The sequence below is a fragment of the Falco peregrinus genome, chromosome 1 (assembly GCF_023634155.1).
Source record: "Falco peregrinus isolate bFalPer1 chromosome 1, bFalPer1.pri, whole genome shotgun sequence".
NCBI classification, from domain to species: domain Eukaryota; kingdom Metazoa; phylum Chordata; class Aves; order Falconiformes; family Falconidae; genus Falco; species Falco peregrinus.
The window spans coordinates 54,698,305-54,721,748 of record NC_073721.1 but is presented as its reverse complement, the minus strand read 5'-3'; positions in this window follow the sequence as shown (position 1 = coordinate 54,721,748).

Below are 23,444 nucleotides of genomic sequence, written 5' to 3'. Positions count from 1 at the left end.
GCATGGGGTGTGTTTGGAACATTTTGTCACCAGCCGAGTCCAAAATTCAGCGCTTCCCCATCTCAGCCCAGAAAGCAGGTAGAACAAGTCTTGTGGTGCCTTTCAGCTGCCTACCCGAGTAATGTAAAAAGTTCCAACAGAACTCCTTTCTGGCACCTTGCCCGATGGAGTTGTGCATGGGGTGTGTTTGGAACATTTTGTCACCAGCCGAGGCCAAAATTCAGCGCTTCCCCATCTCAGCCCAGAAAGCAGCTAGAACAACTTTTGTGGTGCCTTTCAGCTGCCTACCCAAGCAATGTAAGAAGTACCAAGAGAACTCCTGTCTGGCACCTTCCCCGGTGGAGTCGTGCATGGGGTGTGTTTGGAACATTTTGTCACCAGCCGAGGCCAAAATTCAGCGCTTCCCCACCTCACCCCAGAAAGCAGGATGAACTACATCTGTGGTACCTTTCAGCTGCCTACCGGGGTAGTGTAAAAACTAGCAAAGGAACTCCTTTCTGACACCTTCCCCGGTGGAGTCGTTCATGGGGTGTGTTTGGAACATTTTGTCACCAGCCGAGGCCAAACTTCAGCGCTTCCCCACCTCACCCCAGAAAGCAGGTAGATCAAGTTTTGTGGTGCCTTTCAGCTGCCTACCGGGGTAATGTAAAAACTAGCAACAGAACTCCTTTCTGGCACCTTCCCCGATGGAGTTGTGCATGGGGTGTGTTTGGAACATTTTGTCACCAGCCGAGTCCAAAATTCAGCGCTTCCCCATCTCAGCCCAGAAAGCAGCTAGAACAAGTCTTGTGGTGCCTTTCAGCTGCCTACCCGAGCAATGTAAAAAGTACCAAGAGAACTCCTTTCTGGCACCTTCCCCGGTGGAGTTGTGCATGGGGTGTGTTTGGAACATTTTGTCACCAGCCGAGGCCAAAATTCAGTGCTTCCCAACCTCACCCCAGAAAGCAGGATGAACTACATCTGTGGTACCTTTCAGCTGCCTACCGGGGTAGTGTAAAAACTAGCAAAGGAACTTCTTTCTGGCACCTTCCCCGGTGGAGTTGTGCATGGGGTGTGTTTGGAACATTTTGTCACCAGCCGAGGCCAAAATTCAGCGCTTCCCCACCTCACCCCAGAAAGCAGGATGAACTACATCTGTGGTACCTTTCAGCTGCCTACCGGGGTAGTGTAAGAACTTACAACGGAACTCCTTTCTGGCACCTTCCCCGGTGGAGTTGTGCATGGGGTGTGTTTGGAACATTTTGTCACCAGCCGAGTCCAAAATTCAGCGCTTCCCCATCTCAGCCCAGAAAGCAGGTAGAACAAGTCTTGTGGTGCCTTTCAGCTGCCTACCCGAGTAATGTAAAAACTAGCAACAGAACTCCTTTCTGGCACCTTGCCCGATGGAGTTGTGCATGGGGTGTGTTTGGAACATTTTGTCACCAGCCGAGTCCAAAATTCAGCGCTTCCCCATCTCAGCCCAGAAAGCAGGTAGAACAAGTCTTGTGGTGCCTTTCAGCTGCCTACCCGAGTAATGTAAAAACTAGCAACAGAACTCCTGTCTGGCACCTTCCCCAGTGGAGTTGTGCATGGGGTGTGTTTGGAACATTTTGTCACCAGCCGAGTCCAAAATTCAGCGCTTCCCCATCTCAGCCCAGAAAGCAGGTAGATCAAGTTTTGTGGTGCCTTTCAGCTGCCTACCGGGGTAATGTAAAAACTAGCAACAGAACTCCTTTCTGGCACCTTCCCCGATGGAGTTGTGCATGGGGTGTGTTTGGAACATTTTGTCACCAGCCGAGTCCAAAATTCAGCGCTTCCCCATCTCAGCCCAGAAAGCAGGTAGAACAAGTCTTGTGGTGCCTTTCAGCTGCCTACCCGAGTAATGTAAAAAGTTCCAACAGAACTCCTTTCTGGCACCTTGCCCGATGGAGTTGTGCATGGGGTGTGTTTGGAACATTTTGTCACCAGCCGAGGCCAAAATTCAGCGCTTCCCCATCTCAGCCCAGAAAGCAGCTAGAACAACTTTTGTGGTGCCTTTCAGCTGCCTACCCAAGCAATGTAAGAAGTACCAAGAGAACTCCTGTCTGGCACCTTCCCCGGTGGAGTCGTGCATGGGGTGTGTTTGGAACATTTTGTCACCAGCCGAGGCCAAAATTCAGCGCTTCCCCACCTCACCCCAGAAAGCAGGATGAACTACATCTGTGGTACCTTTCAGCTGCCTACCGGGGTAGTGTAAAAACTAGCAAAGGAACTCCTTTCTGACACCTTCCCCGGTGGAGTCGTTCATGGGGTGTGTTTGGAACATTTTGTCACCAGCCGAGGCCAAACTTCAGCGCTTCCCCACCTCACCCCAGAAAGCAGGTAGATCAAGTTTTGTGGTGCCTTTCAGCTGCCTACCGGGGTAGTGTAAAAACTAGCAACAGAACTCCTTTCTGGCACCTTCCCCGATGGAGTTGTGCATGGGGTGTGTTTGGAACATTTTGTCACCAGCCGAGGCCAAAATTCAGCGCTTCCCCACCTCACCCCAGAAAGCAGGATGAACTACATCTGTGGTACCTTTCAGCTGCCTACCGGGGTAGTGTAAGAACTTACAACGGAACTCCTTTCTGGCACCTTCCCCGGTGGAGTTGTGCATGGGGTGTGTTTGGAACATTTTGTCACCAGCCGAGTCCAAAATTCAGCGCTTCCCCATCTCAGCCCAGAAAGCAGCTAGAACAAGTCTTGTGGTGCCTTTCAGCTGCCTACCCGAGCAATGTAAAAAGTACCAAGAGAACTCCTTTCTGGCACCTTCCCCGGTGGAGTTGTGCATGGGGTGTGTTTGGAACATTTTGTCACCAGCCGAGGCCAAAATTCAGTGCTTCCCAACCTCACCCCAGAAAGCAGGATGAACTACATCTGTGGTACCTTTCAGCTGCCTACCGGGGTAGTGTAAAAACTAGCAAAGGAACTTCTTTCTGGCACCTTCCCCGGTGGAGTTGTGCATGGGGTGTGTTTGGAACATTTTGTCACCAGCCGAGGCCAAAATTCAGCGCTTCCCCACCTCACCCCAGAAAGCAGGATGAACTACATCTGTGGTACCTTTCAGCTGCCTACCGGGGTAGTGTAAGAACTTACAACGGAACTCCTTTCTGGCACCTTCCCCGGTGGAGTTGTGCATGGGGTGTGTTTGGAACATTTTGTCACCAGCCGAGTCCAAAATTCAGCGCTTCCCCATCTCAGCCCAGAAAGCAGGTAGAACAAGTCTTGTGGTGCCTTTCAGCTGCCTACCCGAGTAATGTAAAAACTAGCAACAGAACTCCTTTCTGGCACCTTGCCCGATGGAGTTGTGCATGGGGTGTGTTTGGAACATTTTGTCACCAGCCGAGTCCAAAATTCAGCGCTTCCCCATCTCAGCCCAGAAAGCAGGTAGAACAAGTCTTGTGGTGCCTTTCAGCTGCCTACCCGAGTAATGTAAAAACTAGCAACAGAACTCCTGTCTGGCACCTTCCCCAGTGGAGTTGTGCATGGGGTGTGTTTGGAACATTTTGTCACCAGCCGAGTCCAAAATTCAGCGCTTCCCCATCTCAGCCCAGAAAGCAGGTAGATCAAGTTTTGTGGTGCCTTTCAGCTGCCTACCGGGGTAATGTAAAAACTAGCAACAGAACTCCTTTCTGGCACCTTCCCCGATGGAGTTGTGCATGGGGTGTGTTTGGAACATTTTGTCACCAGCCGAGTCCAAAATTCAGCGCTTCCCCATCTCAGCCCAGAAAGCAGGTAGAACAAGTCTTGTGGTGCCTTTCAGCTGCCTACCCGAGTAATGTAAAAAGTTCCAACAGAACTCCTTTCTGGCACCTTGCCCGATGGAGTTGTGCATGGGGTGTGTTTGGAACATTTTGTCACCAGCCGAGGCCAAAATTCAGCGCTTCCCCATCTCAGCCCAGAAAGCAGCTAGAACAACTTTTGTGGTGCCTTTCAGCTGCCTACCCAAGCAATGTAAGAAGTACCAAGAGAACTCCTGTCTGGCACCTTCCCCGGTGGAGTCGTGCATGGGGTGTGTTTGGAACATTTTGTCACCAGCCGAGGCCAAAATTCAGCGCTTCCCCACCTCACCCCAGAAAGCAGGATGAACTACATCTGTGGTACCTTTCAGCTGCCTACCGGGGTAGTGTAAAAACTAGCAAAGGAACTCCTTTCTGACACCTTCCCCGGTGGAGTCGTTCATGGGGTGTGTTTGGAACATTTTGTCACCAGCCGAGGCCAAACTTCAGCGCTTCCCCACCTCACCCCAGAAAGCAGGTAGATCAAGTTTTGTGGTGCCTTTCAGCTGCCTACCGGGGTAGTGTAAAAACTAGCAACAGAACTCCTTTCTGGCACCTTCCCCGATGGAGTTGTGCATGGGGTGTGTTTGGAACATTTTGTCACCAGCCGAGGCCAAAATTCAGCGCTTCCCCACCTCACCCCAGAAAGCAGGATGAACTACATCTGTGGTACCTTTCAGCTGCCTACCGGGGTAGTGTAAGAACTTACAACGGAACTCCTTTCTGGCACCTTCCCCGGTGGAGTTGTGCATGGGGTGTGTTTGGAACATTTTGTCACCAGCCGAGTCCAAAATTCAGCGCTTCCCCATCTCAGCCCAGAAAGCAGGTAGAACAAGTCTTGTGGTGCCTTTCAGCTGCCTACCCGAGTAATGTAAAAACTAGCAACAGAACTCCTTTCTGGCACCTTGCCCGATGGAGTTGTGCATGGGGTGTGTTTGGAACATTTTGTCACCAGCCGAGTCCAAAATTCAGCGCTTCCCCATCTCAGCCCAAAAAGCAGGTAGAACAAGTCTTGTGGTGCCTTTCAGCTGCCTACCCGAGCAATGTAAAAAGTACCAAGAGAACTCCTTTCTGGCACCTTCCCCGGTGGAGTTGTGCATGGGGTGTGTTTGGAACATTTTGTCACCAGCCGAGGCCAAAATTCAGTGCTTCCCAACCTCACCCCAGAAAGCAGGATGAACTACATCTGTGGTACCTTTCAGCTGCCTACCGGGGTAATGTATAAACTAGCAACAGAAGTCGTATCTGGCCCCTTCCCTGATGGAGTTGTGCATGGGGTGTGTTTGGAACATTTTGTCACCAGCCGAGTCCAAAATTCAGCGCTTCCCTATCTCAGCCCAGAAAGCAGGATGAACTACATCTGTGGTACCTTTCAGCTGCCTACCGGGGTAGTGTAAAAACTAGCAAAGGAACTCCTATCTGGCACCTTCCCCAGTGGAGTTGTGCATGGGGTGTGTTTGGAACATTTTGTCACCAGCCGAGGTCAAAATTCAGCGCTTCCCCACCTCACCCCAGAAAGCAGGATGAACTACATCTGTGGTACCTTTCAGCTGCCTACCGGGGTAGTGTAAAAACTAGCAAAGGAACTCCTTTCTGACACCTTCCCCAGTGGAGTTGTGCATGGGGTGTGTTTGGAACATTTTGTCACCAGCCGAGGCCAAAATTCAGCGCTTCCCCATCTCAGCCCAGAAAGCAGGTAGATCAAGTTTTGTGGTGCCTTTCAGCTGCCTACCAGGGTAATGTAAAAACTAGCAACAGAACTCCATTCTGGCACCTTCCCCGATGGAGTTGTGCATGGGGTGTGTTTGGAACATTTTGTCACCAGCCGAGTCCAAAATTCAGCGCTTCCCCATCTCAGCCCAGAAAGCAGGTAGAACAAGTCTTGTGGTGCCTTTCAGCTGCCTACCCGAGTAATGTAAAAAGTTCCAACAGAACTCCTTTCTGGCACCTTGCCCGATGGAGTTGTGCATGGGGTGTGTTTGGAACATTTTGTCACCAGCCGAGTCCAAAATTCAGCGCTTCCCCATCTCAGACCAGAAAGCAGGTAGAACAAGTCTTGTGGTGCCTTTCAGCTGCCTACCCGAGCAATGTAAAAAGTACCAAGAGAACTCCTTTCTGGCACCTTCCCCGGTGGAGTTGTGCATGGGGTGTGTTTGGAACATTTTGTCACCAGCCGAGGCCAAAATTCAGTGCTTCCCAACCTCACCCCAGAAAGCAGGATGAACTACATCTGTGGTACCTTTCAGCTGCCTACCGGGGTAGTGTAAAAACTAGCAAAGGAACTTCTTTCTGGCACCTTCCCCGGTGGAGTTGTGCATGGGGTGTGTTTGGAACATTTTGTCACCAGCCGAGGCCAAAATTCAGCGCTTCCCCACCTCACCCCAGAAAGCAGGATGAACTACATCTGTTGTACCTTTCAGCTGCCTACCGGGGTAGTGTAAGAACTTACAACGGAACTCCTTTCTGGCACCTTCCCCGGTGGAGTTGTGCATGGGGTGTGTTTGGAACATTTTGTCACCAGCCAAGTCCAAAATTCAGCGCTTCCCCATCTCAGCCCAGAAAGCAGGTAGAACAAGTCTTGTGGTGCCTTTCAGCTGCCTACCCGAGTAATGTAAAAACTAGCAACAGAACTCCTGTCTGGCACCTTCCCCAGTGGAGTTGTGCATGGGGTGTGTTTGGAACATTTTGTCACCAGCCGAGTCCAAAATTCAGCGCTTCCCCATCTCAGCCCAGAAAGCAGGTAGATCAAGTTTTGTGGTGCCTTTCAGCTGCCTACCGGGGTAATGTAAAAACTAGCAACAGAACTCCTTTCTGGCACCTTCCCCGATGGAGTTGTGCATGGGGTGTGTTTGGAACATTTTGTCACCAGCCGAGTCCAAAATTCAGCGCTTCCCCATCTCAGCCCAGAAAGCAGGTAGAACAAGTCTTGTGGTGCCTTTCAGCTGCCTACCCGAGTAATGTAAAAAGTTCCAACAGAACTCCTTTCTGGCACCTTGCCCGATGGAGTTGTGCATGGGGTGTGTTTGGAACATTTTGTCACCAGCCGAGGCCAAAATTCAGCGCTTCCCCATCTCAGCCCAGAAAGCAGCTAGAACAACTTTTGTGGTGCCTTTCAGCTGCCTACCCAAGCAATGTAAGAAGTACCAAGAGAACTCCTGTCTGGCACCTTCCCCGGTGGAGTCGTGCATGGGGTGTGTTTGGAACATTTTGTCACCAGCCGAGGCCAAAATTCAGCGCTTCCCCACCTCACCCCAGAAAGCAGGATGAACTACATCTGTGGTACCTTTCAGCTGCCTACCGGGGTAGTGTAAAAACTAGCAAAGGAACTCCTTTCTGACACCTTCCCCGGTGGAGTCGTTCATGGGGTGTGTTTGGAACATTTTGTCACCAGCCGAGGCCAAACTTCAGCGCTTCCCCACCTCACCCCAGAAAGCAGGTAGATCAAGTTTTGTGGTGCCTTTCAGCTGCCTACCGGGGTAATGTAAAAACTAGCAACAGAACTCCTTTCTGGCACCTTCCCCGATGGAGTTGTGCATGGGGTGTGTTTGGAACATTTTGTCACCAGCCGAGTCCAAAATTCAGCGCTTCCCCATCTCAGCCCAGAAAGCAGGTAGAACAAGTCTTGTGGTGCCTTTCAGCTGCCTACCCGAGCAATGTAAAAAGTACCAAGAGAACTCCTTTCTGGCACCTTCCCCGGTGGAGTTGTGCATGGGGTGTGTTTGGAACATTTTGTCACCAGCCGAGGCCAAAATTCAGTGCTTCCCAACCTCACCCCAGAAAGCAGGATGAACTACATCTGTGGTACCTTTCAGCTGCCTACCGGGGTAGTGTAAAAACTAGCAAAGGAACTTCTTTCTGGCACCTTCCCCGGTGGAGTTGTGCATGGGGTGTGTTTGGAACATTTTGTCACCAGCCGAGGCCAAAATTCAGCGCTTCCCCACCTCACCCCAGAAAGCAGGATGAACTACATCTGTGGTACCTTTCAGCTGCCTACCGGGGTAGTGTAAGAACTTACAACGGAACTCCTTTCTGGCACCTTCCCCGGTGGAGTTGTGCATGGGGTGTGTTTGGAACATTTTGTCACCAGCCGAGTCCAAAATTCAGCGCTTCCCCATCTCAGCCCAGAAAGCAGGTAGAACAAGTCTTGTGGTGCCTTTCAGCTGCCTACCCGAGTAATGTAAAAACTAGCAACAGAACTCCTTTCTGGCACCTTGCCCGATGGAGTTGTGCATGGGGTGTGTTTGGAACATTTTGTCACCAGCCGAGTCCAAAATTCAGCGCTTCCCCATCTCAGCCCAGAAAGCAGGTAGAACAAGTCTTGTGGTGCCTTTCAGCTGCCTACCCGAGTAATGTAAAAACTAGCAACAGAACTCCTGTCTGGCACCTTCCCCAGTGGAGTTGTGCATGGGGTGTGTTTGGAACATTTTGTCACCAGCCGAGTCCAAAATTCAGCGCTTCCCCATCTCAGCCCAGAAAGCAGGTAGATCAAGTTTTGTGGTGCCTTTCAGCTGCCTACCGGGGTAATGTAAAAACTAGCAACAGAACTCCTTTCTGGCACCTTCCCCGATGGAGTTGTGCATGGGGTGTGTTTGGAACATTTTGTCACCAGCCGAGTCCAAAATTCAGCGCTTCCCCATCTCAGCCCAGAAAGCAGGTAGAACAAGTCTTGTGGTGCCTTTCAGCTGCCTACCCGAGTAATGTAAAAAGTTCCAACAGAACTCCTTTCTGGCACCTTGCCCGATGGAGTTGTGCATGGGGTGTGTTTGGAACATTTTGTCACCAGCCGAGGCCAAAATTCAGCGCTTCCCCATCTCAGCCCAGAAAGCAGCTAGAACAACTTTTGTGGTGCCTTTCAGCTGCCTACCCAAGCAATGTAAGAAGTACCAAGAGAACTCCTGTCTGGCACCTTCCCCGGTGGAGTCGTGCATGGGGTGTGTTTGGAACATTTTGTCACCAGCCGAGGCCAAAATTCAGCGCTTCCCCACCTCACCCCAGAAAGCAGGATGAACTACATCTGTGGTACCTTTCAGCTGCCTACCGGGGTAGTGTAAAAACTAGCAAAGGAACTCCTTTCTGACACCTTCCCCGGTGGAGTCGTTCATGGGGTGTGTTTGGAACATTTTGTCACCAGCCGAGGCCAAACTTCAGCGCTTCCCCACCTCACCCCAGAAAGCAGGTAGATCAAGTTTTGTGGTGCCTTTCAGCTGCCTACCGGGGGTAATGTAAAAACTAGCAACAGAACTCCTTTCTGGCACCTTCCCCGATGGAGTTGTGCATGGGGGTGTGTTTGGAACATTTTGTCACCAGCCGAGTCCAAAATTCAGCGCTTCCCCATCTCAGCCCAGAAAGCAGGTAGAACAAGTCTTGTGGTGCCTTTCAGCTGCCTACCCGAGCAATGTAAAAAGTACGAAGAGAACTCCTTTCTGGCACCTTCCCCGGTGGAGTTGTGCATGGGGTGTGTTTGGAACATTTTGTCACCAGCCGAGGCCAAAATTCAGTGCTTCCCAACCTCACCCCAGAAAGCAGGATGAACTACATCTGTGGTACCTTTCAGCTGCCTACCGGGGTAGTGTAAAAACTAGCAAAGGAACTTCTTTCTGGCACCTTCCCCGGTGGAGTTGTGCATGGGGTGTGTTTGGAACATTTTGTCACCAGCCGAGGCCAAAATTCAGCGCTTCCCCACCTCACCCCAGAAAGCAGGATGAACTACATCTGTGGTACCTTTCAGCTGCCTACCGGGGTAGTGTAAGAACTTACAACGGAACTCCTTTCTGGCACCTTCCCCGGTGGAGTTGTGCATGGGGTGTGTTTGGAACATTTTGTCACCAGCCGAGTCCAAAATTCAGCGCTTCCCCATCTCAGCCCAGAAAGCAGGTAGAACAAGTCTTGTGGTGCCTTTCAGCTGCCTACCCGAGTAATGTAAAAACTAGCAACAGAACTCCTTTCTGGCACCTTGCCCGATGGAGTTGTGCATGGGGTGTGTTTGGAACATTTTGTCACCAGCCGAGTCCAAAATTCAGCGCTTCCCCATCTCAGCCCAAAAAGCAGGTAGAACAAGTCTTGTGGTGCCTTTCAGCTGCCTACCCGAGCAATGTAAAAAGTACCAAGAGAACTCCTTTCTGGCACCTTCCCCGGTGGAGTTGTGCATGGGGTGTGTTTGGAACATTTTGTCACCAGCCGAGGCCAAAATTCAGTGCTTCCCAACCTCACCCCAGAAAGCAGGATGAACTACATCTGTGGTACCTTTCAGCTGCCTACCGGGGTAATGTATAAACTAGCAACAGAAGTCGTATCTGGCCCCTTCCCTGATGGAGTTGTGCATGGGGTGTGTTTGGAACATTTTGTCACCAGCCGAGTCCAAAATTCAGCGCTTCCCTATCTCAGCCCAGAAAGCAGGATGAACTACATCTGTGGTACCTTTCAGCTGCCTACCGGGGTAGTGTAAAAACTAGCAAAGGAACTTCTTTCTGGCACCTTCCCCGGTGGAGTTGTGCATGGGGTGTGTTTGGAACATTTTGTCACCAGCCGAGGTCAAAATTCAGCGCTTCCCCACCTCACCCCAGAAAGCAGGATGAACTACATCTGTGGTACCTTTCAGCTGCCTACCGGGGTAGTGTAAAAACTAGCAAAGGAACTCCTTTCTGACACCTTCCCCGGTGGAGTCGTTCATGGGGTGTGTATGGAACATTTTGTCACCAGCCGAGGCCAAACTTCAGCGCTTCCCCACCTCACCCCAGAAAGCAGGTAGATCAAGTTTTGTGGTGCCTTTCAGCTGCCTACCGGGGGTAATGTAAAAACTAGCAACAGAACTCCTTTCTGGCACCTTCCCCGATGGAGTTGTGCATGGGGTGTGTTTGGAACATTTTGTCACCAGCCGAGTCCAAAATTCAGCGCTTCCCCATCTCAGCCCAGAAAGCAGGTAGAACAAGTCTTGTGGTGCCTTTCAGCTGCCTACCCGAGTAATGTAAAAAGTTCCAACAGAACTCCTTTCTGGCACCTTGCCCGATGGAGTTGTGCATGGGGTGTGTTTGGAACATTTTGTCACCAGCCGAGGCCAAAATTCAGCGCTTCGCCATCTCAGCCCAGAAAGCAGCTAGAACAACTTTTGTGGTGCCTTTCAGCTGCCTACCCAAGCAATGTAAAAAGTACCAAGAGAACTCCTGTCTGGCACCTTCCCCGGTGGAGTCGTGCATGGGGTGTGTTTGGAACATTTTGTCACCAGCCGAGGCCAAACTTCAGCGCTTCCCCACCTCACCCCAGAAAGCAGGATGAACTACATCTGTGGTACCTTTCAGCTGCCTACCGGGGTAGTGGAAGAACTTACAACGGAACTCCTTTCTGGCACCTTCCCCGGTGGAGTTGTGCATGGGGTGTGTTTGGAACATTTTGTCACCAGCCGAGGCCAAAATTCAGCGCTTCCCCACCTCACCTCAGAAAGCAGGGTGAACTACATCTGTGGTACCTTTCAGCTGCCTACCGGGGTAGTGTAAGAACTTACAACGGAACTCCTTTCTGGCACCTTCCCCGGTGGAGTTGTGCATGGGGTGTGTTTGGAACATTTTGTCACCAGCCAAGTCCAAAATTCAGCGCTTCCCCATCTCAGCCCAGAAAGCAGGTAGAACAAGTCTTGTGGTGCCTTTCAGCTGCCTACCCGAGTAATGTAAAAACTAGCAACAGAACTCCTTTCTGGCACCTTCCCCGGTGGAGTTGTGCATGGGGTGTGTTTGGAACATTTTGTCACCAGCCGAGTCCAAAATTCAGCGCTTCCCCATCTCAGCCCAGAAAGCAGGTAGAACAAGTCTTGTGGTGCCTTTCAGCTGCCTACCCGAGCAATGTAAAAAGTACCAAGAGAACTCCTTTCTGGCACCTTCCCCGGTGGAGTTGTGCATGGGGTGTGTTTGGAACATTTTGTCACCAGCCGAGGCCAAAATTCAGTGCTTCCCAACCTCACCCCAGAAAGCAGGATGAACTACATCTGTGGTACCTTTCAGCTGCCTACCGGGGTAATGTATAAACTAGCAACAGAAGTCGTATCTGGCCCCTTCCCTGATGGAGTTGTGCATGGGGTGTGTTTGGAACATTTTGTCACCAGCCGAGTCCAAAATTCAGCGCTTCCCTATCTCAGCCCAGAAAGCAGGATGAACTACATCTGTGGTACCTTTCAGCTGCCTACCGGGGTAGTGTAAAAACTAGCAAAGGAACTCCTTTCTGACACCTTCCCCGGTGGAGTCGTTCATGGGGTGTGTTTGGAACATTTTGTCACCAGCCGAGGCCAAACTTCAGCGCTTCCCTATCTCAGCCCAGAAAGCAGGATGAACTACATCTGTGGTACCTTTCAGCTGCCTACCGGGGTAGTGGAAGAACTTACAACGGAACTCCTTTCTGGCACCTTCCCCGGTGGAGTTGTGCATGGGGTGTGTTTGGAACATTTTGTCACCAGCCAAGTCCAAAATTCAGCGCTTCCCCATCTCAGCCCAGAAAGCAGGTAGAACAAGTCTTGTGGTGCCTTTCAGCTGCCTACCCGAGTAATGTAAAAACTAGCAACAGAACTCCTGTCTAGCACCTTCCCCAGTGGAGTTGTGCATGGGGTGTGTTTGGAACATTTTGTCACCAGCCGAGTCCAAAATTCAGCGCTTCCCCATCTCAGCCCAGAAAGCAGGTAGAACAAGTCTTGTGGTGCCTTTCAGCTGCCTACCCGAGCAATGTAAAAAGTACCAAGAGAACTCCTTTCTGGCACCTTCCCCGGTGGAGTTGTGCATGGGGTGTGTTTGGAACATTTTGTCACCAGCCGAGTCCAAAATTCAGCGCTTCCCCATCTCAGCCCAGAAAGCAGGTAGAACAAGTCTTGTGGTGCCTTTCAGCTGCCTACCCGAGTAATGTAAAAAACTAGCAACAGAACTCCTTTCTGGCACCTTCCCCAGTGGAGTTGTGCATGGGGTGTGTTTGGAACATTTTGTCACCAGCCGAGTCCAAAATTCAGCGCTTCCCCATCTCAGCCCAGAAAGCAGGTAGAACAAGTCTTGTGGTGCCTTTCAGCTGCCTATCCGAGCAATGTAAAAAGTACCAACAGAACTCCTTTCTGGCACCTTCCCCGGTGGAGTTGTGCATGGGGTGTGTTTGGAACATTTTGTCACCAGCCGAGTCCAAAATTCAGCGCTTCCCTATCTCAGCCCAGAAAGCAGGATGAACTACATCTGTGGTACCTTTCAGCTGCCTACCGGGGTAGTGTAAAAACTAGCAAAGGAACTCCTTTCTGACACCTTCCCCGGTGGAGTCGTGCATGGGGTGTGTTTGGAACATTTTGTCACCAGCCGAGGCCAAACTTCAGCGCTTCCCCACCTCACCCCAGAAAGCAGGATGAACTACATCTGTGGTACCTTTCAGCTGCCTACCGGGGTAGTGTAAGAACTTACAACGGAACTCCTTTCTGGCACCTTCCCCGGTGGAGTTGTGCATGGGGTGTGTTTGGAACATTTTGTCACCAGCCGAGTCCAAAATTCAGCGCTTCCCCATCTCAGCCCAGAAAGCAGGTAGAACAAGTCTTGTGGTGCCTTTCAGCTGCCTACCCGAGTAATGTAAAAACTAGCAACAGAACTCCTTTCTGGCACCTTCCCCAGTGGAGTTGTGCATGGGGTGTGTTTGGAACATTTTGTCACCAGCCGAGTCCAAAATTCAGCGCTTCCCCATCTCAGCCCAGAAAGCAGGTAGAACAAGTCTTGTGGTGCCTTTCAGCTGCCTACCCGAGCAATGTAAAAAGTACCAAGAGAACTCCTTTCTGGCACCTTCCCCGGTGGAGTTGTGCATGGGGTGGGTTTGGAACATTTTGTCACCAGCCGAGGCCAAAATTCAGCGCTTCCCTATCTCAGCCCAGAAAGCAGGATGAACTACATCTGTGGTACCTTTCAGCTGCCTACCGGGGTAGTGGAAGAACTTACAACGGAACTCCTTTCTGGCACCTTCCCCGGAGGAGTTGTGCATGGGGTGTGTTTGGTACATTTTGTCACCAGCCGAGTCCAAAATTCAGCGCTTCCCCATCTCAGCCCAGAAAGCAGGTAGAAGAAGTCTTGTGGTGCCTTTCAGCTGCCTACCGGGGGTAATGTAAAAACTAGCAACAGAACTCCTTTCTGGCACCTTTTCCGATGGAGTTGTGCATGGGGTGTGTTTGGAACATTTTGTCACCAGCCGAGTCCAAAATTCAGCGCTTCTCCATCTCAGCCCAGAAAGCAGGTAGAACAAGTCTTGTGGTGCCTTTCAGCTGCCTACCCAAGTAATGTAAAAAGTTCCAACAGAACTCCTTTCTGGCACCTTGCCCGATGGAGTTGTGCATGGGGTGTGTTTGGAACATTTTGTCACCAGCCGAGGCCAAATTTCAGCGCTTCGCCATCTCAGCCCAGAAAGCAGCTAGAACAACTTTTGTGGTGCCTTTCAGCTGCCTACCCAAGCAATGTAAAAAGTACCAAGAGAACTCCTGTCTGGCACCTTCCCCGGTGGAGTCGTGCATGGGGTGTGTTTGGAACATTTTGTCACCAGCCGAGGCCAAAATTCAGTGCTTCCCAACCTCACCCCAGAAAGCAGGATGAACTACATCTGTGGTACCTTTCAGCTGCCTACCGGGGTAATGTATAAACTAGCAACAGAAGTCGTATCTGGCCCCTTCCCTGATGGAGTTGTGCATGGGGTGTGTTTGGAACATTTTGTCACCAGCCGAGTCCAAAATTCAGCGCTTCCCTATCTCAGCCCAGAAAGCAGGATGAACTACATCTGTGGTACCTTTCAGCTGCCTACCGGGGTAGTGTAAAAACTAGCAAAGGAACTCCTTTCTGACACCTTCCCCGGTGGAGTTGTGCATGGGGTGTGTTTGGAACATTTTGTCACCAGCCGAGGCCAAACTTCAGCGCTTCCCCACCTCACCCCAGAAAGCAGGATGAACTACATCTGTTGTACCTTTCAGCTGCCTACCGGGGTAGTGTAAGAACTTACAACGGAACTCCTTTCTGGCACCTTCCCCGGTGGAGTTGTGCATGGGGTGTGTTTGGAACATTTTGTCACCAGCCAAGTCCAAAATTCAGCGCCTCCCCATCTCAGCCCAGAAAGCAGGTAGAACAAGTCTTGTGGTGCCTTCAGCTGCCTACCCGAGTAATGTAAAAACTAGCAACAGAACTCCTGTCTGGCACCTTCCCCAGTGGAGTTGTGCATGGGGTGTGTTTGGAACATTTTGTCACCAGCCGAGTCCAAAATTCAGCGCTTCCCCATCTCAGCCCAGAAAGCAGGTAGAACAAGTCTTGTGGTGCCTTTCAGCTGCCTACCCGAGCAATGTAAAAAGTACCAAGAGAACTCCTTTCTGGCACCTTCCCCGGTGGAGTTGTGCATGGGGTGTGTTTGGAACATTTTGTCACCAGCCGAGTCCAAAATTCAGCGCTTCCCCATCTCAGCCCAGAAAGCAGGTAGAACAAGTCTTGTGGTGCCTTTCAGCTGCCTACCCGAGTAATGTAAAAACTAGCAACAGAACTCCTTTCTGGCACCTTCCCCAGTGGAGTTGTGCATGGGGTGTGTTTGGAACATTTTGTCACCAGCCGAGTCCAAAATTCAGCGCTTCCCCATCTCAGCCCAGAAAGCAGGTAGAACAAGTTTTGTGGTGCCTTTCAGCTGCCTACCCGAGCAATGTAAAAAGTACCAACAGAACTCCTTTCTGGCACCTTCCCCGGTGGAGTTGTGCATGGGGTGTGTTTGGAACATTTTGTCACCAGCCGAGTCCAAAATTCAGCGCTTCCCTATCTCAGCCCAGAAAGCAGGATGAACTACATCTGTGGTACCTTTCAGCTGCCTACCGGGGTAGTGTAAAAACTAGCAAAGGAACTTCTTTCTGGCACCTTCCCCGGTGGAGTTGTGCATGGGGTGTGTTTGGTACATTTTGTCACCAGCCGAGTCCAAAATTCAGCGCTTCCCTATCTCAGCCCAGAAAGCAGGATGAACTACATCTGTGGTACCTTTCAGCTGCCTACCGGGGTAGTGTAAAAACTAGCAAAGGAACTCCTTTCTGACACCTTCCCCGGTGGAGTCGTGCATGGGGTGTGTTTGGAACATTTTGTCACCAGCCGAGGCCAAACTTCAGCGCTTCCCCACCTCACCCCAGAAAGCAGGATGAACTACATCTGTGGTACCTTTCAGCTGCCTACCGGGGTAGTGTAAGAACTTACAACGGAACTCCTTTCTGGCACCTTCCCCGGTGGAGTTGTGCATGGGGTGTGTTTGGAACATTTTGTCACCAGCCGAGTCCAAATTCAGCGCTTCCCCATCTCAGCCCAGAAAGCAGGTAGAACAAGTCTTGTGGTGCCTTTCAGCTGCCTACCCGAGTAATGTAAAAACTAGCAACAGAACTCCTTTCTGGCACCTTCCCCAGTGGAGTTGTGCATGGGGTGTGTTTGGAACATTTTGTCACCAGCCGAGTCCAAAATTCAGCGCTTCCCCATCTCAGCCCAGAAAGCAGGTAGAACAAGTCTTGTGGTGCCTTTCAGCTGCCTACCCGAGTAATGTAAAAAGTTCCAACAGAACTCCTTTCTGGCACCTTCCCCAGTGGAGTTGTGCATGGGGTGTGTTTGGAACATTTTGTCACCAGCCGAGTCCAAAATTCACCGATTCCCCATCTCAGCCCAGAAAGCAGGTAGAACAAGTCTTGTGGTGCCTTTCAGCTGCCTACCGGGGTAATGTAAAAACTAGCAAGAGAACTCATATCTGGCCCCTTCCCCGAAGGAGTTGTGCATGGGGGTGTGTTTGGAACATTTTGTCACCAGCTGAGTCCAAACTTCAGCGCTTCCCCACCTCACCCCAGAAAGCAGGATGAACTACATCTGTGGTACCTTTCAGCTGCCTACCGGGGTAGTGTAAGAACTTACAACGGAACTCCTTTCTGGCACCTTCCCCGGTGGAGTTGTGCATGGGGTGTGTTTGGAACATTTTGTCACCAGCCAAGTCCAAAATTCAGCGCTTCCCCATCTCAGCCCAGAAAGCAGGTAGAACAAGTCTTGTGGTGCCTTTCAGCTGCCTACCCGAGTAATGTAAAAACTAGCAACAGAACTCCTGTCTGGCCCCTTCCCCAGTGGAGTTGTGCATGGGGTGTGTTTGGAACATTTTGTCACCAGCCGAGTCCAAAATTCAGCGCTTCCCCATCTCAGCCCAGAAAGCAGGTAGATCAAGTTTTGTGGTGCCTTTCAGCTGCCTACCGGGGTAATGTAAAAACTAGCAACAGAACTCCTTTCTGGCACCTTCCCCGATGGAGTTGTGCATGGGGTGTGTTTGGAACATTTTGTCACCAGCCGAGTCCAAAATTCAGCGCTTCCCCATCTCAGCCCAGAAAGCAGGTAGAACAAGTCTTGTGGTGCCTTTCAGCTGCCTACCCGAGTAATGTAAAAAGTTCCAACAGAACTCCTTTCTGGCACCTTGCCCGATGGAGTTGTGCATGGGGTGTGTTTGGAACATTTTGTCACCAGCCGAGGCCAAAATTCAGCGCTTCCCCATCTCAGCCCAGAAAGCAGCTAGAACAACTTTTGTGGTGCCTTTCAGCTGCCTACCCAAGCAATGTAAAAAGTACCAAGAGAACTCCTGTCTGGCACCTTCCCCGGTGGAGTCGTGCATGGGGTGTGTTTGGAACATTTTGTCACCAGCCGAGGCCAAACTTCAGCGCTTCCCCACCTCACCCCAGAAAGCAGGATGAACTACATCTGTGGTACCTTTCAGCTGCCTACCGGGGTAGTGGAAGAACTTACAACGGAACTCCTTTCTGGCACCTTCCCCGGTGGAGTTGTGCATGGGGTGTGTTTGGAACATTTTGTCACCAGCCGAGTCCAAAATTCAGCGCTTCCCTATCTCAGCCCAGAAAGCAGGATGAACTACATCTGTGGTACCTTTCAGCTGCCTACCGGGGTAGTGTAAAAACTAGCAAAGGATCTCCTTTCTGACACCTTCCCCGGTGGAGTCGTGCATGGGGTGTGTTTGGAACATTTTGTCACCAGCCGAGGCCAAACTTCAGCGCTTCCCCACCTCACCCCAGAAAGCAGGATGAACTACATCTGTGGTACCTTTCAGCTGCCTACCGGGGTAGTGGAAGAACTTACAGCGGAACTCCTTTCTGGCACCTTCCACGGTGGAGTTGTGCATGGGGGTGTGTTTGGAACATTTTGTCACCAGCCAAGTCCAAAATTCAGCGCTTCCCCATCTCAGCCCAGAAAGCAGGTAGAACAAGTCTTGTGGTGCCTTTCAGCTGCCTACCCGAGCAATGTAAAAAGTACCAAGAGAACTCCTTTCTGGCACCTTCCCCGGTGGAGTTGTGCATGGGGTGTGTTTGGAACATTTTGTCACCAGCCGAGGCCAAAATTCAGTGCTTCCCAACCTCACCCCAGAAAGCAGGATGAACTACATCTGTGGTACCTTTCAGCTGCCTACCGGGGTAGTGTAAAAACTAGCAAAGGAACTTCTTTCTGGCACCTTCCCCGGTGGAGTTGTGCATGGGGTGTGTTTGGAACATTTTGTCACCAGCCGAGGCCAAAATTCAGCGCTTCCCCACCTCACCCCAGAAAGCAGGATGAACTACATCTGTGGTACCTTTCAGCTGCCTACCGGGGTAGTGTAAAAACTAGCAAAGGAACTCCTTTCTGACACCTTCCCGGTGGAGTCGTTCATGGGGTGTGTATGGAACATTTTGTCACCAGCCGAGGCCAAACTTCAGCGCTTCCCCACCTCACCCCAGAAAGCAGGTAGATCAAGTTTTGTGGTGCCTTTCAGCTGCCTACCGGGGTAATGTAAAAACTAGCAACAGAACTCCTTTCTGGCACCTTCCCCGATGGAGTTGTGCATGGGGTGTGTTTGGAACATTTTGTCACCAGCCGAGTCCAAAATTCAGCGCTTCCCCATCTCAGCCCAGAAAGCAGGTAGAACAAGTCTTGTGGTGCCTTTCAGCTGCCTACCCAAGTAATGTAAAAAGTTCCAACAGAACTCCTTTCTGGCACCTTGCCCGATGGAGTTGTGCATGGGGTGTGTTTGGAACATTTTGTCACCAGCCGAGGCCAAAATTCAGCGCTTCGCCATCTCAGCCCCAGAAAGCAGCTAGAACAACTTTTGTGGTGCCTTTCAGCTGCCTACCCAAGCAATGTAAAAAGTACCAAGAGAACTCCTGTCTGGCACCTTCCCCGGTGGAGTCGTGCATGGGGTGTGTTTGGAACATTTTGTCACCAGCCGAGGCCAAACTTCAGCGCTTCCCCACCTCACCCCAGAAAGCAGGATGAACTACATCTGTGGTACCTTTCAGCTGCCTACCGGGGTAGTGGAAGAACTTACAACGGAACTCCTTTCTGGCACCTTCCCCGGTGGAGTTGTGCATGGGGTGTGTTTGGAACATTTTGTCACCAGCCAAGTCCAAAATTCAGCGCTTCCCCATCTCAGCCCAGAAAGCAGGTAGAACAAGTCTTGTGGTGCCTTTCAGCTGCCTACCCGAGTAATGTAAAAACTAGCAACAGAACTCCTTTCTGGCACCTTCCCCAATGGAGTTGTGCATGGGGTGTGTTTGGAACATTTTGTCACCAGCCGAGTCCAAAATTCAGCGCTTCCCCATCTCAGCCCAGAAAGCAGGTAGAACAAGTCTTGTGGTGCCTTTCAGCTGCCTACCCGAGCAATGTAAAAAGTACCAAGAGAACTCCTTTCTGGCACCTTCCCCGGTGGAGTTGTGCATGGGGTGTGTTTGGAACATTTTGTCACCAGCCGAGGCCAAAATTCAGTGCTTCCCAACCTCACCCCAGAAAGCAGGATGAACTACATCTGTGGTACCTTTCAGCTGCCTACCGGGGTAATGTATAAACTAGCAACAGAAGTCGTATCTGGCCCCTTCCCTGATGGAGTTGTGCATGGGGTGTGTTTGGAACATTTTGTCACCAGCCGAGTCCAAAATTCAGCGCTTCCCTATCTCAGCCCAGAAAGCAGGATGAACTACATCTGTGGTACCTTTCAGCTGCCTACCGGGGTAGTGTAAAAACTAGCAAAGGAACTCCTTTCTGACACCTTCCCCGGTGGAGTCGTTCATGGGGTGTGTTTGGAACATTTTGTCACCAGCCGAGGCCAAACTTCAGCGCTTCCCCACCTCACCCCAGAAAGCAGGATGAACTACATCTGTGGTACCTTTCAGCTGCCTACCGGGGTAGTGGAAGAACTTACAACGGAACTCCTTTCTGGCACCTTCCCCGGTGGAGTTGTGCATGGGGTGTGTTTGGAACATTTTGTCACCAGCCGAGGCCAAAATTCAGCGCTTCCCCATCTCAGCCCAGAAAGCAGGTAGAACAAGTCTTGTGGTGCCTTTCAGCTGCCTACCCGAGTAATGTAAAAACTAGCAACAGAACTCCTGTCTGGCACCTTCCCCAGTGGAGTTGTGCATGGGGGTGTGTTTGGAACATTTTGTCACCAGCCGAGTCCAAAATTCAGCGCTTCCCCATCTCAGCCCAGAAAGCAGGTAGAACAAGTCTTGTGGTGCCTTTCAGCTGCCTACCCGAGCAATGTAAAAAGTACCAAGAGAACTCCTTTCTGGCACCTTCCCCGGTGGAGTTGTGCATGGGGTGTGTTTGGAACATTTTGTCACCAGCCGAGTCCAAAATTCAGCGCTTCCCCATCTCAGCCCAGAAAGCAGGTAGAACAAGTTTTGTGGTGCCTTTCAGCTGCCTACCCGAGCAATGTAAAAAGTACCAACAGAACTCCTTTCTGGCACCTTCCCCGGTGGAGTTGTGCATGGGGTGTGTTTGGAACATTTTGTCACCAGCCGAGTCCAAAATTCAGCGCTTCCCTATCTCAGCCCAGAAAGCAGGATGAACTACATCTGTGGTACCTTTCAGCTGCCTACCGGGGTAGTGTAAAAACTAGCAAAGGAACTTCTTTCTGGCACCTTCCCCGGTGGAGTTGTGCATGGGGTGTGTTTGGTACATTTTGTCACCAGCCGAGTCCAAAATTCAGCGCTTCCCTATCTCAGCCCAGAAAGCAGGATGAACTACATCTGTGGTACCTTTCAGCTGCCTACCGGGGTAGTGTAAAAACTAGCAAAGGAACTCCTTTCTGACACCTTCCCCGGTGGAGTCGTGCATGGGGTGTGTTTGGAACATTTTGTCACCAGCCGAGTCCAAAATTCAGCGCTTCCCCATCTCAGCCCAGAAAGCAGGTAGAACAAGTCTTGTGGTGCCTTTCAGCTGCCTACCCGAGTAATGTAAAAACTAGCAACAGAACTCCTTTCTGGCACCTTCCCCAGTGGAGTTGTGCATGGGGTGTGTTTGGAACATTTTGTCACCAGCCGAGGCCAAATTTCAGCGCTTCGCCATCTCAGCCCAGAAAGCAGGTAGAACAAGTCTTGTGTTGCCTTTCAGCTGCCTACCCGAGTAATGTAAAAAGTTCCAACAGAACTCCTTTCTGGCACCTTGCCCGATGGAGTTGTGCATGGGGTGTGTTTGGAACATTTTGTCACCAGCCGAGTCCAAAATTCACCGATTCCCCATCTCAGCCCAGAAAGCAGGTAGAACAAGTCTTGTGGTGCCTTTCAGCTGCCTACCGGGGTAATGTAAAAACTAGCAAGAGAACTCATATCTGGCCCCTTCCCCGAAGGAGTTGTGCATGGGGTGTGTTTGGAACATTTTGTCACCAGCCGAGTCCAAACTTCAGCGCTTCCCCACCTCACCCCAGAAAGCAGGATGAACTACATCTGTGGTACCTTTCAGCTGCCTACCGGGGTAGTGGAAGAACTTACAACGGAAGTCCTTTCTGGCACCTTCCACGGTGGAGTTGTGCATGGGGTGTGTTTGGAACATTTTGTCACCAGCCAAGTCCAAAATTCAGCGCTTCCCCATCTCAGCCCAGAAAGCAGGTAGAACAAGTCTTGTGGTGCCTTTCAGCTGCCTACCCGAGTAATGTAAAAACTAGCAACAGAACTCCTGTCTGGCCCCTTCCCCAGTGGAGTTGTGCATAGGGTGTGTTTGGAACATTTTGTCACCAGCCGAGTCCAAAATTCAGCGCTTCCCCATCTCAGCCCAGAAAGCAGGTAGATCAAGTTTTGTGGTGCCTTTCAGCTGCCTACCGGGGTAATGTAAAAACTAGCAACAGAACTCCTTTCTGGCACCTTCCCCGATGGAGTTGTGCATGGGGTGTGTTTGGAACATTTTGTCACCAGCCGAGTCCAAAATTCAGCGCTTCCCCATCTCAGCCCAGAAAGCAGGTAGAACAAGTCTTGTGGTGCCTTTCAGCTGCCTACCCGAGTAATGTAAAAAGTTCCAACAGAACTCCTTTCTGGCACCTTGCCCGATGGAGTTGTGCATGGGGTGTGTTTGGAACATTTTGTCACCAGCCGAGGCCAAAATTCAGCGCTTCCCCATCTCAGCCCAGAAAGCAGGTAGAACAAGTCTTGTGGTGCCTTTCAGCTGCCTACCCAAGCAATGTAAAAAGTACCAAGAGAACTCCTGTCTGGCACCTTCCCCGGTGGAGTCGTGCATGGGGTGTGTTTGGAACATTTTGTCACCAGCCGAGGCCAAACTTCAGCGCTTCCCTATCTCAGCCCAGAAAGCAGGATGAACTACATCTGTGGTACCTTTCAGCTGCCTACCGGGGTAGTGGAAGAACTTACAACGGAACTCCTTTCTGGCACCTTCCCCGGTGGAGTTGTGCATGGGGTGTGTTTGGAACATTTTGTCACCAGCCAAGTCCAAAATTCAGCGCTTCCCTATCTCAGCCCAGAAAGCAGGATGAACTACATCTGTGGTACCTTTCAGCTGCCTACCGGGGTAGTGTAAAAACTAGCAAAGGAACTCCTTTCTGACACCTTCCCCGGTGGAGTCGTGCATGGGGTGTGTTTGGAACATTTTGTCACCAGCCGAGGCCAAACTTCAGCGCTTCCCCACCTCACCCCAGAAAGCAGGATGAACTACATCTGTGGTACCTTTCAGCTGCCTACCGGGGTAGTGGAAGAACTTACAGCGGAACTCCTTTCTGGCACCTTCCACGGTGGAGTTGTGCATGGGGTGTGTTTGGAACATTTTGTCACCAGCCGAGTCCAAAATTCAGCGCTTCCCCATCTCAGCCCAGAAAGCAGGTAGAACAAGTCTTGTGGTGCCTTTCAGCTGCCTACCCGAGTAATGTAAAAAGTTCCAACAGAACTCCTTTCTGGCACCTTGCCCGATGGAGTTGTGCATGGGGTGTGTTTGGAACATTTTGTCACCAGCCGAGTCCAAAATTCAGCGCTTCCCCATCTCAGCCCAGAAAGCAGGTAGAACAACTTTTGTGGTGCCTTTCAGCTGCCTACCCGAGCAATGTAAAAAGTACCAAGAGAACTCCTTTCTGGCACCTTCCCCGGTGGAGTTGTGCATGGGGTGTGTTTGGAACATTTTGTCACCAGCCAAGTCCAAAATTCAGCGATTCCCCATCTCAGCCCAGAAAGCAGGTAGAACAAGTCTTGTGGTGCCTTTCAGCTGCCTACCCGAGTAATGTAAAAACTAGCAACAGAACTCCTGTCTGGCACCTTCCCCAGTGGAGTTGTGCATGGTGTGTGTTTGGAACATTTTGTCACCAGCCGAGTCCAAAATTCAGCGCTTCCCCATCTCAGCCCAGAAAGCAGGTAGAACAAGTCTTGTGGTGCCTTTCAGCTGCCTACCCGAGCAA